Source organism: Triticum dicoccoides, chromosome 6B (assembly GCF_002162155.2).
Source record: "Triticum dicoccoides isolate Atlit2015 ecotype Zavitan chromosome 6B, WEW_v2.0, whole genome shotgun sequence".
NCBI lineage: Eukaryota > Viridiplantae > Streptophyta > Magnoliopsida > Poales > Poaceae > Triticum > Triticum dicoccoides.
In genome coordinates this window covers 421,191,273-421,206,564 of record NC_041391.1, presented here as the reverse complement: position 1 = coordinate 421,206,564, position 15,292 = coordinate 421,191,273, and positions in this window count along the sequence as shown.

Sequence of the window (15,292 nt, the reverse complement as noted above, 5' to 3'; positions counted from 1 at the left end):
GCAGGATCTGTTGTGCCGTCGTATGATTCAATGTTTACGGGTTTGAAACCCTCGGGGATTTGATGATCCATTACTTTGTCTGTGAAGCATAGTGGGTGTGCGGCGCCTCTGTATTGGGCTATATCACGACGCAGCTCAAACGAGCTTTGTCTACTGTGTTCGGCCCGGCCGGAATTGCTGTGTCCGGCGTGACAGTTGTCGTCACGTATCATGGGGCTCCCACGCGATCCGTAGATCAATCTTGTTTGTCTTGCCTTGTCCTCCAATATGTCTCGCAGGTCTGGCGCATTCCCCCGTGGCTTTGTACTTTTCGAGCGACGCCGGGGTACGGCTTTGGAGGGCCTAGAGGCCTCTCTATCGCGGCCACGAGGTGGCCGGTCGGCCACATCATGCGCTGGTGATGTAGGTTTGGGTGCTTCCTCCTCTAATTGGGGTAGCAGCCTGTGTTTTGGGTAGCTTTTGGAGGGGCGTTCGAGTTCATACTCTTCGGCCGCAAGGACTTCAGTCCATCTGTCGGCTAGCAAGTTTTGGTCAGCTCTAAGCTGTTGCTACTTTTTCTAGAAGCTGCTTGTCGTGGCCATAAGCCTGTGTTTGAAACACTCTTGCTCGACGGGATCCTCAGGCACGACAAATTCGTCATCGTCGAGGCTTGCCTCGTCTTCGGAGGGAGGCATATAATTGTCGTCCTCTACCTCTCTGTCTGCCGCTCTCTGATGAGGGCTGGCTTCTCCTTCCTCCTGCGCTGAATCCTGCTGGAGGGGGTTGTCTTCGGCACTGTCCGGGGTGTTATTATCTCCGGTGCCGGAATCTCCATTCTTGCTGTGCCGGGATTTAGAGCGGCGCCGCTGGCACCGACGTTTAGGCTGTTTCTTGGAGGGGTCGTCCTCCGTTGTTCCATCGCCATTCCCATCCTTTGGGATGTCCACCATGTAAATGTCGTATGACGAGGTGGCCTTCTAGTGCCCTGTAGGCGCTGGTTCTTAGTCGTCTCCTGCATCGTCGTCCATACCGTCGATGTCTTCGGAGTCGAAGTCTATCATGTCGGTTAAGTCATCGACAGTGGCTACAAAGTGGGTGGTGGGTGGGCTTTGAATTTCTTCGTCGTACGCATCCCAACCATCCTGACCATAATCTGGCCAGGGCTCTCCTGATAAAGAGAGACACTTTTGCGAATTCAGGATGTCGCCAAAGGGCGAGTGCTGAAAGATGTCCGTAGCGGTGAACTCCATGATCGGCGCCCAATCGGATCCGATTGGCAGGGGCGTGGAAGGTTCGGAGTCCGGAGAGGAGTCCGGCACCTTGGAGTCACGGGCTTTGTAAAGGACAAGATTGGTATTCGGCTCTATCGTCGTAGAGGTAGCAGCCCCCGAGGCGGTGTCTAACCACCCGTCCTCGATCGGCGCAGTCGGCTCCGAGCTAAGGGTCGGAGCGGACGCTTGTGCGGCCTCCAAGGCACGGTCTGGCGGCAGAGCTAGATCATGCCCATCGTGACAGTGCGGCGCGCTTGGCTGTGGCTCGAACCCGTCGAAGATCAAGTCTCCGCGGACGTCAGCCGTATAGTTCAAACTCCCAAATCTGACCTGATGGCCAGGGGCGTAGCTTTCGATCTATTCCAGATGGCCTAGTGAATTGTCCCACAGTGCAAAGCCGCCGAATATGAAGATCTATCCGGGGAGAAAAGTCTGACCCTGGACCGCGTCTTTGTTGATGATCAAAGGAGCCATCGGGCCTATAGGTGACGACACAAAGGAACTCTCAATGAAAGCACCAATGTCGGTGTCAAAACCGGCGGATCCCGGGTAGGGGGTCCCGAACTGTGCGTCTAGGCGGATGGTAACAGGAGACAAGGGACACGATGTTTTTACCCAGGTTCGGGCCCTCTCGGTGGAGGTAAAACCCTACTCCTGCTTGAATAATATTGATGATATGGGTAGTACAAGAGTAGATCTACCAGGAGGTCAGAGAGGCTAAACCCTAGAAGCTAGCCTATGGACTAAAACCCTCCGGTTTATATAGACACCAGAGAGGGTTAGGGTTACACAGAGTCGGTTACAATGGTAGGAGATCTACATATCCGTATCGCCAAGCTTGCCTTCCACGCCAAGGAAAGTCCCATCCGGACACGGGACGAAGTCTTCAATCTTGTATCTTCATAGTCTTGGAGTCTGGCCAAAGATGATAGTTCGGCTATCCGGACACCCCCTAGTCCAGGACTCCCTCACACACCATCCTCCTCCTTCCCTGTCCCACATGCCCCACCGATGGCGCAACACCTTCCATCAAAATCAGTAGCATCTGGCAGCGGAGAAGCAAATCACGCTCGCACATGTGGACGAGGTCGTTATGGCCGCCATGTGTGCCGACCGCCAGATCTTGGAGGAGCACCTCGTCTTTGAGGCCACCGTCGACACCGCCATGCGGTTGTCTACTTTAAAATACAGTTCGTGTTATTTTCTCGAGGCTAGTTCCTTCTAGTGATTTGTCCTCTGTAATGTGAATATGCAATCTGATATTCTGAAATATAATGTTCAGTTAACAATTTGGTCCAACAATTGCTACATTTTGTAGTACCATTCTCAAGCATTCTTTGTTTCGTTAACTATGTTATGTTCTAGTACATGTTCTATTCTGCAATGTCATGCTCAGTTAACTGTTTTGGTTCATTTGGTATGATTTCCATTTAACTATTTGGTTTAATTTTTCAATTTGATTTTCATTTGTTGTGGGTACAATTTTGTATTGTTATGCATGTGAGAAATAAATCGAATTTGGCCATACTCAATACATATTCTAATGATAGTATGGCAACTCTCAGTTAACCTGTCAAGATCTTCCTTATATCTGTTGTAGGGAAACAATGGGAGACACTGCGGTTTACCATCGAGGTCTGCTCATGCATGGTCCTTTCGCTAATAGCACATTATTGTGTGGTTGTAGGAATCATTCTAATATTTAGGTTTCTTACAATTTGGTCTTTGCACATGTAGGTCCTCTTGTCAGAGCCTTAGACCCACTGTTCGACCTATTTTACATATGGGGAAATGAGATGTCCATGAATATCAGTCAAGTTAAGAAACTCACAAAGATTGTTAGGATGAAGAAACTTGCAACAAATAACAACAAGATCTTTGTTTGCACAATGAAGAAGGCATCAGTCAACTATAGGATGGTACTAACTCTTTTACCTTGTTTTACCCCTTGCGCCATTTCAAAATTTATAACCATGATTTATGCATATCTTTGTTTTTAGTACTTTTCAAAGCAGTTCAGCGGTGATTACCTCTCAAACCACCTGCATGGTCAAGAGGTGAGGAAGGTATTCATTCAACACCCACGGTACAATATTGAAGTCTTCCTGAAGAGGACGAAGGTTGGGCGGGCAATTATCCATAGCCAATGGCCTAAAGTTGCAAGGACATTCAACATCACTGAAGGCTCGATATTCGCCTTCCGCTTCTGCAGTTTCCCAAATGAGATTCATCTATCTATTTACCGTGTATGATGCTACTTTTCCAAAGGTTTTTGATGTTGCATGTGAAACTTAGTGATGTTGTGTAATGGTGTAGCTAGCTATATCCCTCTTTGGTGTAACTGAGTGCTGAAGCTATCTGATGTAATTCTTTTATGAAATCATGGTTGTCGTTATACGGATATGAAATATTTGATGTGTTTATAAGAAATGTCTATTTGATTACTACATGGATTACCAATAATAGGCTAATTACCCTGCTTATTCGGGTTTTCTATTGCAGACGGTTACTCAGACAACACCGTGGGCGATGAACTCAAACAACCCACACAGTTTCTAGAAAGTAGGCGTGTTGGATCAACTAACAATCACACACGACTTCCAGAATAGAACTGTTTGCGTTAGGCCACTTTACACAAATGTTTCCACACAAAAAAACTGTGTGTGATATACATACAAACGGAAATGTTTTTCTGGGATTCACTGTATGGGATGTACATACGAACGAAAACGATTGGGCTTGGATGCCTTGCCCAATCGCACACGAGCTCATTTTGCCCCGCGTATTTGACCGGAGGGCCTATCCCCGATGGTTTTTGGGTTGTGTGGGAAGGACCCCCTTATCGCACACACTCACTAGGTGACAATTTAAAACTCCATCACAAAAAGGGGGTAAAAACCGTTTGTATAGGACATCTCTGCACCAGTTACCCCTCGGTGTCGAACGGATTTCAACATGGTTCTGGGGTGAAGTCAAAGTAACCGTGTGTCTATAACATCAAGGGGGAAATACGAGGAATCACCCTTGATGAATTCCCACTCGATGTAACCGTCAAGTGAACTTGGAGTAATCACCCTCGAAGGGTTCACACTTGAGGTGTTGCACGACAGAGTTGTCATCGGGAATGGTGAAGAAGGAACCACCCTTCGTAATCCACGACAAATTAGCTATTCTACACAGATGTCATCAGGAGTGCGTTACGAGGTATCACCCTTGGCACTCGATAGTACCTCTACAGAGTCGCACAACTAAGGGGGTGTGCGGTGAGTTGTCGGGCTCTAGACGTCGATCACGTTGATCGAGTCATCGAACATAAAGTGGGGGCAACAGGGACAAGGTGAGGGGTCACTGGTGGATCACTAACCAACCTATACAAAGCATATAGGATAACAGGTAAGGTATTAATAACATGTTACAAAAGCATAATATGCATCAGAATAGGAACATATGAACAACATTAGCAAAATCTAGTGCAAACATGAGAGAGAAGGAAATGGGCGATATAGGAATGATCAAGGGGGGTTTACTTGCCTGGAAGCTCTGCAGACAAATAAGAACCCTCGGCAGTGAAGCAGTCGATCACCGGATCAACATCGTCTCAGGGTCTACCGGAAAAGAAGTAATGGAGGGCGAACACAATAAATAACAGAGCAATCAAATGCATCACAAAGCATGACATGACAATACGATGTGTTATGGGTTACCTAACGCAATGCTACGCGTTACACAGGGAGCGGCAAAATATCTGTGAATGTTTTCACAATGTTTGGCATTTTTTGGACAGATGGATCAGAGGGGAATGATCCATTTTTGATGTGTTAGAGGCATGTGGCAGGTATGTGGATACATATTCTAATTCGTCTAATTTTTTTGATCATTTTTCATATGTAAATTATTTTGGTCCAAGACGATTTATTTTCTATTAATTTTAAAAGTTTGAATGATTTTCTGAACCTACTGGAATTATATTAAATTCGAAATTAACAGTGGTTAATTACTTAGCTTAACAGTGGTTAATTACTTAGCTTAACTAATGGTGGGTATTAAATTAGTCCATTTAAGCTAATACTAATGGTTGCGGGCCCACCTGTCAAAGAGACAGGGTCGGCTACAACCGGCCAGTGCGCAGTGCACACCGGCGACCAACAGAGGCAGCGGCGGACAGGGGAGGCGTGCACGGCGGGTAGAGAAGGCGCGCGGTGGGCAGAAGCGAGCGGCATGGGCAGGCGCATGCGGTGCGGTGCAGGCGAGGCCGCGGCAGTAGCAAGTGCAGTGGGGCGAGGCGGGACACGACCGGCGTGGGGAGTGGGCACGGGAGCGCAGTTCCGGCAGGCGCGCGAGGGAAAGTGCCGGCGACAGCAACTGTATGCAACAACACAACAATAGCAGGGAAGTGGCAGCGGCAGCGCTGGCGAAGCTGGCGAGTTCGGGAGGGGCCAGGCGCAGGCGTCAGCGGATCATGGCGCGATGAGGCGACGGCGGGCGCGGCCAAACGCAGGCAGCAGTGGTGCGTCCAGAGGTGGGCGAGCGCGGGGGAGGGAAGCAGGAGGCATCGGTGGGCGTGGGCGAGTGAGCAGGAGGCAGTGGCAGACGCGGGACTGTGCGGGCGCGGCAACTATGACGTCTAGGGGGACGGGGCGGAACAGAGGAGCTCACCGTGAGGGGGTGGATGGTCAGCTCGGGCGGCAAAGGATGCTCCGGCGAGGGAGGTCCGGGTCGGGGTAGTGATGGCCTCGGTCAATGCGTCGGGGATGGCTCGGTCGCGCTTCGGATCGAAGCACGGGAGCAAGCATGGAGAGGAAGGGGGATGGGGAGGTACTAGGGTTCTATCGAGGGAGGGGGCAATGTCAAGTAGGCGCTGGGGAGGTCAGGATGGGCGGCACGTGGCGGGGCGCGCCCATGGTCGTGGGATGGCCGCCACGCCCTGCCCTGCTCCTGTAGCAGGAAGTGGGAGACAACCCAGTTGGGTTGGGCCTCCCTGTTCACTTAGAGGCCCAGTCCAACAGTAGTTTATTTTCCTTTTCTTCTTTTTTATTAATTTTTTCTTTTATTTTTAATAGTATTTAGTTTTCTGAAATATACAACCTGCACCTAAATTAGTGGTATTATTAGGCCACTACCACAAACAGTTGGGCACTTAAATAAAATAGTTTGCAATTTTTATAATTTAGAAAGCATTTAAATTATTGTTTTGGCCCATGTTTTAATTATTTTAGTGCATTTAAACACTTCATAAAATGTTGGTTTCTCCACCATAATTCACTATGGATTATTTGCAAAAATATGAACTATTTAGTTTTGCAGTTTGAAGAAGTAATAATTTGACTTGCATTTCAAATTTGAATTTGACTTTGATTTTTATCAAGAGGCAATTTAGCTTAGCAAACTTAGTGACATGGCATCATTAGCATGGTTTTACTGTAGCATGACATAAGGGGTGTTACATCTTCTTCCGCTGCAACTCGGAGTTGGTAATGATCCGATCTAAACCGATATTGCATCTTCATAGTGTTCCTGGTTGATCGTAGGACAATTTTTTTGGTTTTCTACTACGTTCCCCAATAAGAGGAACCTGGAGTTTCCTCCTTGGCCTTCCACTCTATCAGTTCCCTTCGCTCCAACAGTGTCCTGAGGCCGGCTTTACTCTCAAGTGACGGTTAATTTGTTCTTGTGGGGGGGGGGGGTTGAGTAGCTGATCGAGATGGTAGCACACGAGCCAAACAATCTACCCAGATTCAGGCACGCCCTAAAGTTCTTTGGCTCCATTATATTTTCTCCATTATCCGAGTTGTTTAGAGACTCGTTCAATCATGTACTCCCTCCGTCCCAAAATTCTTTTCTTAGACTTGTCAAAATATGGATGTATCAAGTCACGTTTTAGTATTAGATACATCCGTATCTAGACAAATTTAAGACAAGAATTTTTGGACGGAGGGGGTATTTGATATCGTAGTGATAAGATTTTTATTAAGTGAGTTGCACAGACTTGGCCAATTTATTATGTAGCTTTAAATTTGGCAAAGTATTATATGCCCCATTTTGGGACTATAATTACCTTTTCTCTTGTAAATAAAATAACTAATTATTACTTCAGCTACTTTTGAACTTGAAAAATACCTTATCCAAAAGTATAGTTAGTAACATATGTGCATAGGAAAAGGCTTACACCAAAGCTGCTTCACATGCCTCACATTCTTTATGAAAAAGTTAAGAGTTTGGTCAATTTTAATCATTAATAAACACAAGTAAGCTGCTCAACAATCAAATACATTTGGATTCTGAGTGTAGCTTCATAACACAAATTCATATGACTTCTAAAATACATGTATAGGAACAATCCATTAGTAGAATGTAGTGGTATATTGAATATTACATGATTTGCATGGTCATTTGATTGTGCACGGAATAAGGTAAGGTTCTTTACATGGGGTAAGTGGTTGGAAATTTTGGTATGAAATCTAGTACAAATGAATCATAACGGGGAAATTCGATGAATTGTAATCCTACAAATCAACAACTCAAAATTCATAAATAAAAACTTTCAACTTCATTTATAAATCATTTGAGTCAAAGGCCTATGAAGAGAGAGAACTTCATTTTTTAACCCGGTACAGACAGAGACACTCATACATACGCGCATACGCTCATCCCGATAAACGCACGCACACCATATCCTTATTAGCACCTCTGAGAGACTCAGCCGACTCAATATCTTGAAATTGACGAAGTCACTACACACGCCTTCTTAGTTGACTGGAACGTCTCCTCCCACTGAATCGGAAAGCCTGAAACAAATCAGTGTCTGGTTTAGGACTTGAATCGTGGTGGGCTGGTTTCACCACCAAGAAGCTAGCTGAAAGAACATGCGGTGCCCCCATGTTTGGTTTTGGTAATTGATGACAATCTCTATGGACTAATGGTTGCCTTGAGTTATATTTGAAGGTTTTGTCCATAGGCTTTTCTTTAAATCCATGTGTTGGTTTCAAGGAGTTTATGAGTTGACCAAGGTGCTATTAAGGAATTATCCAAAGATTGGTCATGTGAGTGTTGAGCTTATTGCAAGCATGTTTTGAAGAAGAATATTGTGTGATCATTCATGTTTACCTTCAAGACATCATCCAAATGAAGAGAGTTGGAAAGATTCAAGGTTGATCAAGACTAAGTCAAGAGTGAATCAAGTTGATCAACTCACAAAGCGTAGAAGATGTACCGAGAGGGATCAAGTGATCCCATGGTATGGTAAGCATTATCAATTACGCTCTGTGTACTAACCCATGGTCTTCGTGAGAGTTCTTTGTGGGGTTAGGATGCGGTATGCAAGTTCAAGTGATGCATCACGAAGAGATAAGGTGCTTGAAGCTTGCCGCCCATTGTGGTGACAATGGACTTATGAAGATGAGCCGAAGAATGGCTCACCCATAGTGGACTATGGGCACTACAAAAAATACACTTCCGTGATGATACGTGTTTGTCACAGTAGGTCGCGTTTTTTGTCATGCATGTACATCCATGACAAATTTATGACAGAATCAAGATAGTCGTACCTGTGCTGTCGTAGAAGTGTTCCATGACATTACCAAAATTATCATCACGGAAGTGTCCACTTCCATGACGATAAATCCCGCGTCACAGAACTGCTTTCGTCAAGGGTGACCGACACATGGCATCCACCGTAACGGAACGCCGTTAAGCTATCGGGTCGGGTTTTGGATCCGATAACCCATTAACAGCCCCGACCAATGGGGATTTTCCACGTGTAAAATCATCATTGGCTGGAGGAAACACGTGTCGGCTCACCATTGGGACAGATGTCATATGCTCATTGGACCGAAGGCGCCTATGATACGGCGACACGTGGCACGGCCCAACAAAGGCCCATTCCTGTGAAAAGGTCGGCCTGTTTGACTTGGTCAAAAGGTGGCGGGCCGGCCCACGGAAAGCCTGTTAACGGCCTGTTCGCATATAGTCCATTTACAGCCCGCTAACCCAGGGCCCGTTACGCCCTATCCAAATTAGGCCCAGTAGCGTCATCTGGGCCGTCCAATATGATTCATCCCGTTTTAACTTCCGGCCCGTGTGTGGCCCATGACTTCTTTCGGCCCATATGAGGACCTTTGTAACTCTTGGCCCATTAACGGCCCGTGGTGAAACTGGCCCGTAATGAACAGTGTATCACTTTATACCCATTAACGGCCTGTTATTCCATTGGGCCGTTTCCAGCCCAAGTTATCTTTCAGCCTTCTCAGGGCCCATTGATTCTTGGGCTCATTTGCAGCATTTGGTTACATACGGCCCGTTACTGTCATTTTCTGCTTGTGGGCCAAATTCAGCCCGTCGTTACAGTCGGACCGTTTGCGGTCCGTTAATACGTTGGGCCGTTTTCATGTAAAAAAACCCGTTGGGCTGTTTTCATAGAGTTATCAAATACGACCTATTAACGGCTCGTTATGGTCCATGAATAGTATGGCCCATGATTGGCGAAATGATGATACGCCCCTAGAAGGCCCATGGAACCTACGGCCCGTATGAGGCCCATGGATAGTACGAGCCATAGAAGGCCCACGGACCCTACTGCCCGTAGAAGGCCCATTGATCCCTAAGGCCCGTATAGAAGGCCGATGGATCCTACGGCCCGTATAGAAGGCCGATGCTCCTACGGCCGAACGAAAGCCCATGGATCATACGGCCTGCAGGAGGCCCATGGTTACAACAGTCCGTGTGTTGCCATGATTCTTTTGGCCTAGTTACCAAAAATAGGCTATTGTGGCCACTAGAAAAACACAGAAAAAGAACTGCAGTGACTACAAGCAAACAACTAAACAAGACAATAAGGAAATAAATAAGCAAGCAATTAGGGCTAGCCTATTACGGCTATTACACATATTACATCCACTGGGCATCAAAGTTCTCAACCAGTGCAAATATAGGGAACAAAGCAGCATATTACATACACTTGGCCGTCAAAATTGGCCACCAGTGCAAATAAACGTGGTAGCAAAACAAGAGCATAACTGAAACAACTTTAGAAGAGCTCAAGAAACGTTATCCTAGGTATCCACCATGCTGGCAATAATCTTAGCAAGCTGATTAGCTTTGTCCTGTTTGGCGCTAAAATCCTCCAACGCTTGCTGTTGCACCAGAAAGTATGCATCTGAATGCTCCAGGGACTTCCGAAGTCCTTCCGCTTCTTGTCGCAGCACAGCTGATCGATGTCTTTCAACTTGTAGTTGAGACTCAAGAAACCGAACTGATTCAGACAGTGAGTTTGAATAGCTTGTGCAAGCGGTAGTGGCCAGTAACTCGAATACTAAACCAAGACAGGACTTTGGGGTTGTCTCGCTGTCTTCAAGATAGTCTTCCTTAGTTGTTTTATCAGCTTTGTTGGAGACCAACAAGGATGTGTCACTATCCTGAACCTTATCTGCATTACTTCCTTTACCATTGCTTAATAAGGCACTCTTCCCCAATATTCTGTCAGCATTCTAAAAGAAGAAACAAGCAGACACATAACAAGTTTAGCATGTACTAGTATATGAAACTCATTTCGGTGAACCAGTTCATTAGTAAGGTGGACAGGATTAAACTACCAAGTCTTCTATTGCCAAGTACTAGTACATAATAAAAGCATCAAACAAACATATATCTATGTCCTATGGTCACTGCATTGTCTTGCCAAATCAAAATAGAGACACGGTTCAAATCATATCAGTTCAAGACAAAGCAGCAGTGAAAGAATACAAAGCGTGGGAAACTACACGGCACAACAAGATTTCAGATGGGTACCACGGGTCTACATGTACAACAACACTATTGGCTCTGTTGTGATGCTAGTAATGTGCATGATATGAAAGTCAACTGTATACACAATTGAAATTGAAATCAAAAGATCTATTGATAAGAGCAAACCTGTTAAAGAAACATGCGTGAACATACCTGCCATGCCATTGAAGTTTCGATTGGATCCTTCAATTTAAAAATAAGTTTGTATGAGTAAATACAATGATACAAGAGCAAAGCAATCATAGTTAAAAAAGGCGCGCCTAAGCGAGCGCTTAAGCGCGCCTAGGCTCTAGGCGTTGGCAAAACGCATTGCACATAACTACGCTTAATCTGTGCATAACTGCGCATAAGCATGCGCTTTGGTCGGTAAAGTGCAAGGCGGTGGCAAAATGCACAATTAACGCCTAGCGCTTTTTTGAACTATGATAGCAATGGAATCTTAAATTAGAACAGTTGTTCTTCATGTTTAGGCACTTGTTCTACATGAACAGAGTACAGTAAGACGCAAGAATATAATACTTAAAAATAAAAAATGAGCGCATAGACCTTACCACATTCTTGGTTCAGGACCAGCACAGAACAAGGCGTTCCCAGTCATCGTCCAGTAAATGTGTCTCAGGAGAATGTAAGGGAATTTGATGAGTTTCTTTGCCGATGAAGTACGTTTTCTTCAGGTAATTCCGATACTGCCACCAAGCATTCTTGAAGATAGCAGAGGTATTAGCACAGGTTACCTCATCCTGAGTTTCCAAATCGGTCCTTCTCTATAGAGAAAAATGGGAAAATTTGATGTATTATAACCATCATGGAGGTAGGATGTATGGGACGAAGCAAAGTAATTGCCATGAATAACATTACTTACACATAACTCCTGGACAAACACCTGCAACTGGCATTTTCCTTCATCTTCAGTATAATATTTCCAAGATGCGAAGATACGCACATACGATTTAACAACATCAAATGCGATAGATGCTAAACTATGACTGGCTGGTGTGCTTCCTCCACGGGAATAGGCGTACTAACTGGTGGAGCTGGGGTTTGCCATGATAGTACTAGCCCTTTGGGCACTGGAGCTGCCTTACTAACTGCTCTTGTTTGGGAGCTCTATGGTGGAGATGGTGCTGTGTCAACAGGAACTGGGTTACTACCGGCTGGGGTTGGGGTTAGATTGGGTGAAGCTGGTTCTCTGTCCATCGCAGTAGGGGTACAATCTGCGAGAGTTTGGGTTATGTGTGGTAGGGCTGGTTCTTGTGCATGTACAACCGGGCTGCTATCTCCACCAATAGGTAGCACTGTTTTATTTGAAGACCGTGTTTTTATTCCGCTAGATACTGGCATCACCCGCTCCAATTCAAATGGCTGATAAACAGGAAACATAGTTGAATGTACAGACATTGTATGAGAGATAGATGCAATAGATAGTGTGGAAAAAAGAGGGCATTAAATAGTTGACATGTATATTGTTTAACTAAAATGGATAGCATGACATAATTTCACATATATGATGTCTATCTAAACTAGATAGCATAGCATAACATAATTCAAAGATATGATGAATAACAAAACAGAATCGCATGACATATTTCACCTACATGTTATCTAAGTAATCAGGATCGCATCATTTAATTCACATATGTGATTTATATGCTAAACAGAGGGCATTCGATATGATGTCTGAACTAAGAACATGGTGTTGAATATTGTGTATATGATGTCTAAACTATGCAATGCAAGACACCGTATGCATGATATGAGCAGTATAATTGTGCCAAGTTAGAGCATACACCTCAGTAGGGGAATAGGACTGGTCATCTGTCTCTGAATCCATCTCTAAGGAGCTATCGGGACCCAACAAGAGATCTACTTCGACAGGTAGCACTGTGTACTCTGAACGCCTTTTTTCACTCCAGATTTTTTCATCTCCCACCCAAATGGCTGATTTTTGGGGAGCACACTCATGTGACTGCTGCCAGCGACGACTTCCTCAACGACAGCCTTCTTCCCCGACCTCGGGAACCTCTTCATCAATGACATGAGTGACAACATCAACCACATCGGTTCTGCTCCCGCTGTACAGTATGTGATTCTGTCCTCCTGGTTTAGTCCGCATCATTACTTTGATGTTTGCAATTGTCATCATGATCTATTTATTGCTGATTCGGTTTAAATCTCATACTAAATTGCTCATATATTCAACAATCCAATCCAAAAACCTGATCACAGGCAATTTACTCTGAGTTGTTTTGCTGCGCTTTTGAAGCCGCCTACTTTTAAGGGGGTGCAATATAAAAGGTGGCGCACAAGAGCAGTATATTGGTTTCAAATCATGTGCTGCTATGACGCCACTAAGGGTAAGCCTGAGGGTGATCTTAATCCTACACAACAGGAAGCTTTTCAGAACATGGATACCCTCTTCAAAGCCGCCCTGCTGAGTGTTCTTGACGATTCCATTGTGGATTCGTATATGTTGTTTGACAGTGGCAAAGACATGTGGGCTGCGCTCGAGGCCACGTTTGGGCCCTCGGGCGCTGGCAACGAGTTGTACGTCATGGAGCAATTCTGTGACTACAAGATGACTGATGAGCGCTCTGTTGTTCAGCAGACTCATGAGATACAGTCACTCTCTAAGGAACTTGAGTACTTTAAGTGTGTGTTGCCGGACAAATTTGTTGCTGGGACCATCATTGCCAAGCTTCCACCTTCGTGGAATGATTTTGCTACTTCTCTGAAAAACAAGAGACATGAGTTTTCTGTTTTGGATCTCATTAGCACTCTTGATTTTGAGGAGAAGGCGAGAGCAAAAGACACACGTGCTCGGGTTGCCGAGGGAGCTTCTAGTGTCCACATGGTACACGAGAAGAACTTCCAGCCCAACCAGCCCCAAAACAACAAGAACAAATCTCAGGGGAAAGGCAAGTTTGATGCAAAGAACAAGCCTTCACATTCTACCAACTTCAAGAAGAATTCTCATAACGGGAAGGGATACAAACCTCAATTTTGGTAGCACCGCACAAAATTTATATGGCTGCATCTACCTGCTGTCAGCTAACCTCATGGTGCTCCAAGTATTCCTACATTCGTAACTAGGTACAATGACCACCGCAAGATGAAATTAGCTTATTCATACGTTGACTTGCTGAATGCAGTGCGGAACGATCCTGTCATGTCTGGAGGAGCAAACAAGCAGTGCAGCCGAAGGTGGAAATCAACCAAGGACTTATGAAATTATATGTAATCTTCCTCAGGCAGGTCAGTATCCCCTTCGTCCAGATGATCGTGTTTTGTCATGCCGAGCTATTGATATGTGCTACTGTTTTGCAACACCGTTTAAGTATAGCTACTGTTTTCCTATCTTTTCAGATTCAGGACAATGAATAGGATATCAGGGGAACTTCACAATACGAACCCATGTTAAGTCATCTCTATTGCCTCATGTGTTTGCTGCAAATGTGTCAGCATCAATTGCAAGATGAGGCAGCTAGATAGCTGTGGAGTTGCCAACATGCTCAAAGTGCTCGCAACATTGAGAAGAAACAAGCATGCCCAGGAAATTAATGCGTGCGCAGGGAGGCCCTTTGCTCAGAGAAGCATCGACCGATTTTCTTTATTTCCACACCTTCTCACAGTTTTGTATATTGGTTATAATATGGTGAATCATTGAGATGCATAGACATGCTGAACTTTTGTTCTTCTGAATGTTTGTTTAATGTGAGTGTCTGCATCCAGTACCGCATCCTCTAATTTGGTGGATGCACACAGAGAAAATAAATCTCCTTAATTTACTCCATAACCACCCTATTGAATAGGCCTAGTAACAAACCAGGCGCATGCAGTGGCCGGCGGGCACATGCATCCTGCATGCATGGCTAGTCATGCAGCAATGCAAAAGAAGAGAGCGGTTCTTGGGAAAAAGTGAGTAGTTAGTGCAGTGTGCCTTATAAACATGAACAGCTCGCTCTCCCGCTTCCGTCTCCCCACCCAATTCCCCCCGCTCCCCAATCTTCCTCACTCGTCTAGAAAACCCCGCTCACCTTCTTCCTCACTCGTACAGAAAACGCCTGCTCCTCTTCTTCCACTCCTACAGAAATCCCCAGCCCTCCTTCTTCCCCACTCGCACTGCCACTAGGCTCGTCTCTGGCTACTCTGCTCAAACCCGTGAGCTCGGCGCGACGCCCACAAGGAAAATGGAGTCGGCTGTCCCCAGCGCCAAGAAGATGAGGCTCCCGCTAGCGACGACGCCAGTCGTAGATCCCGCACCC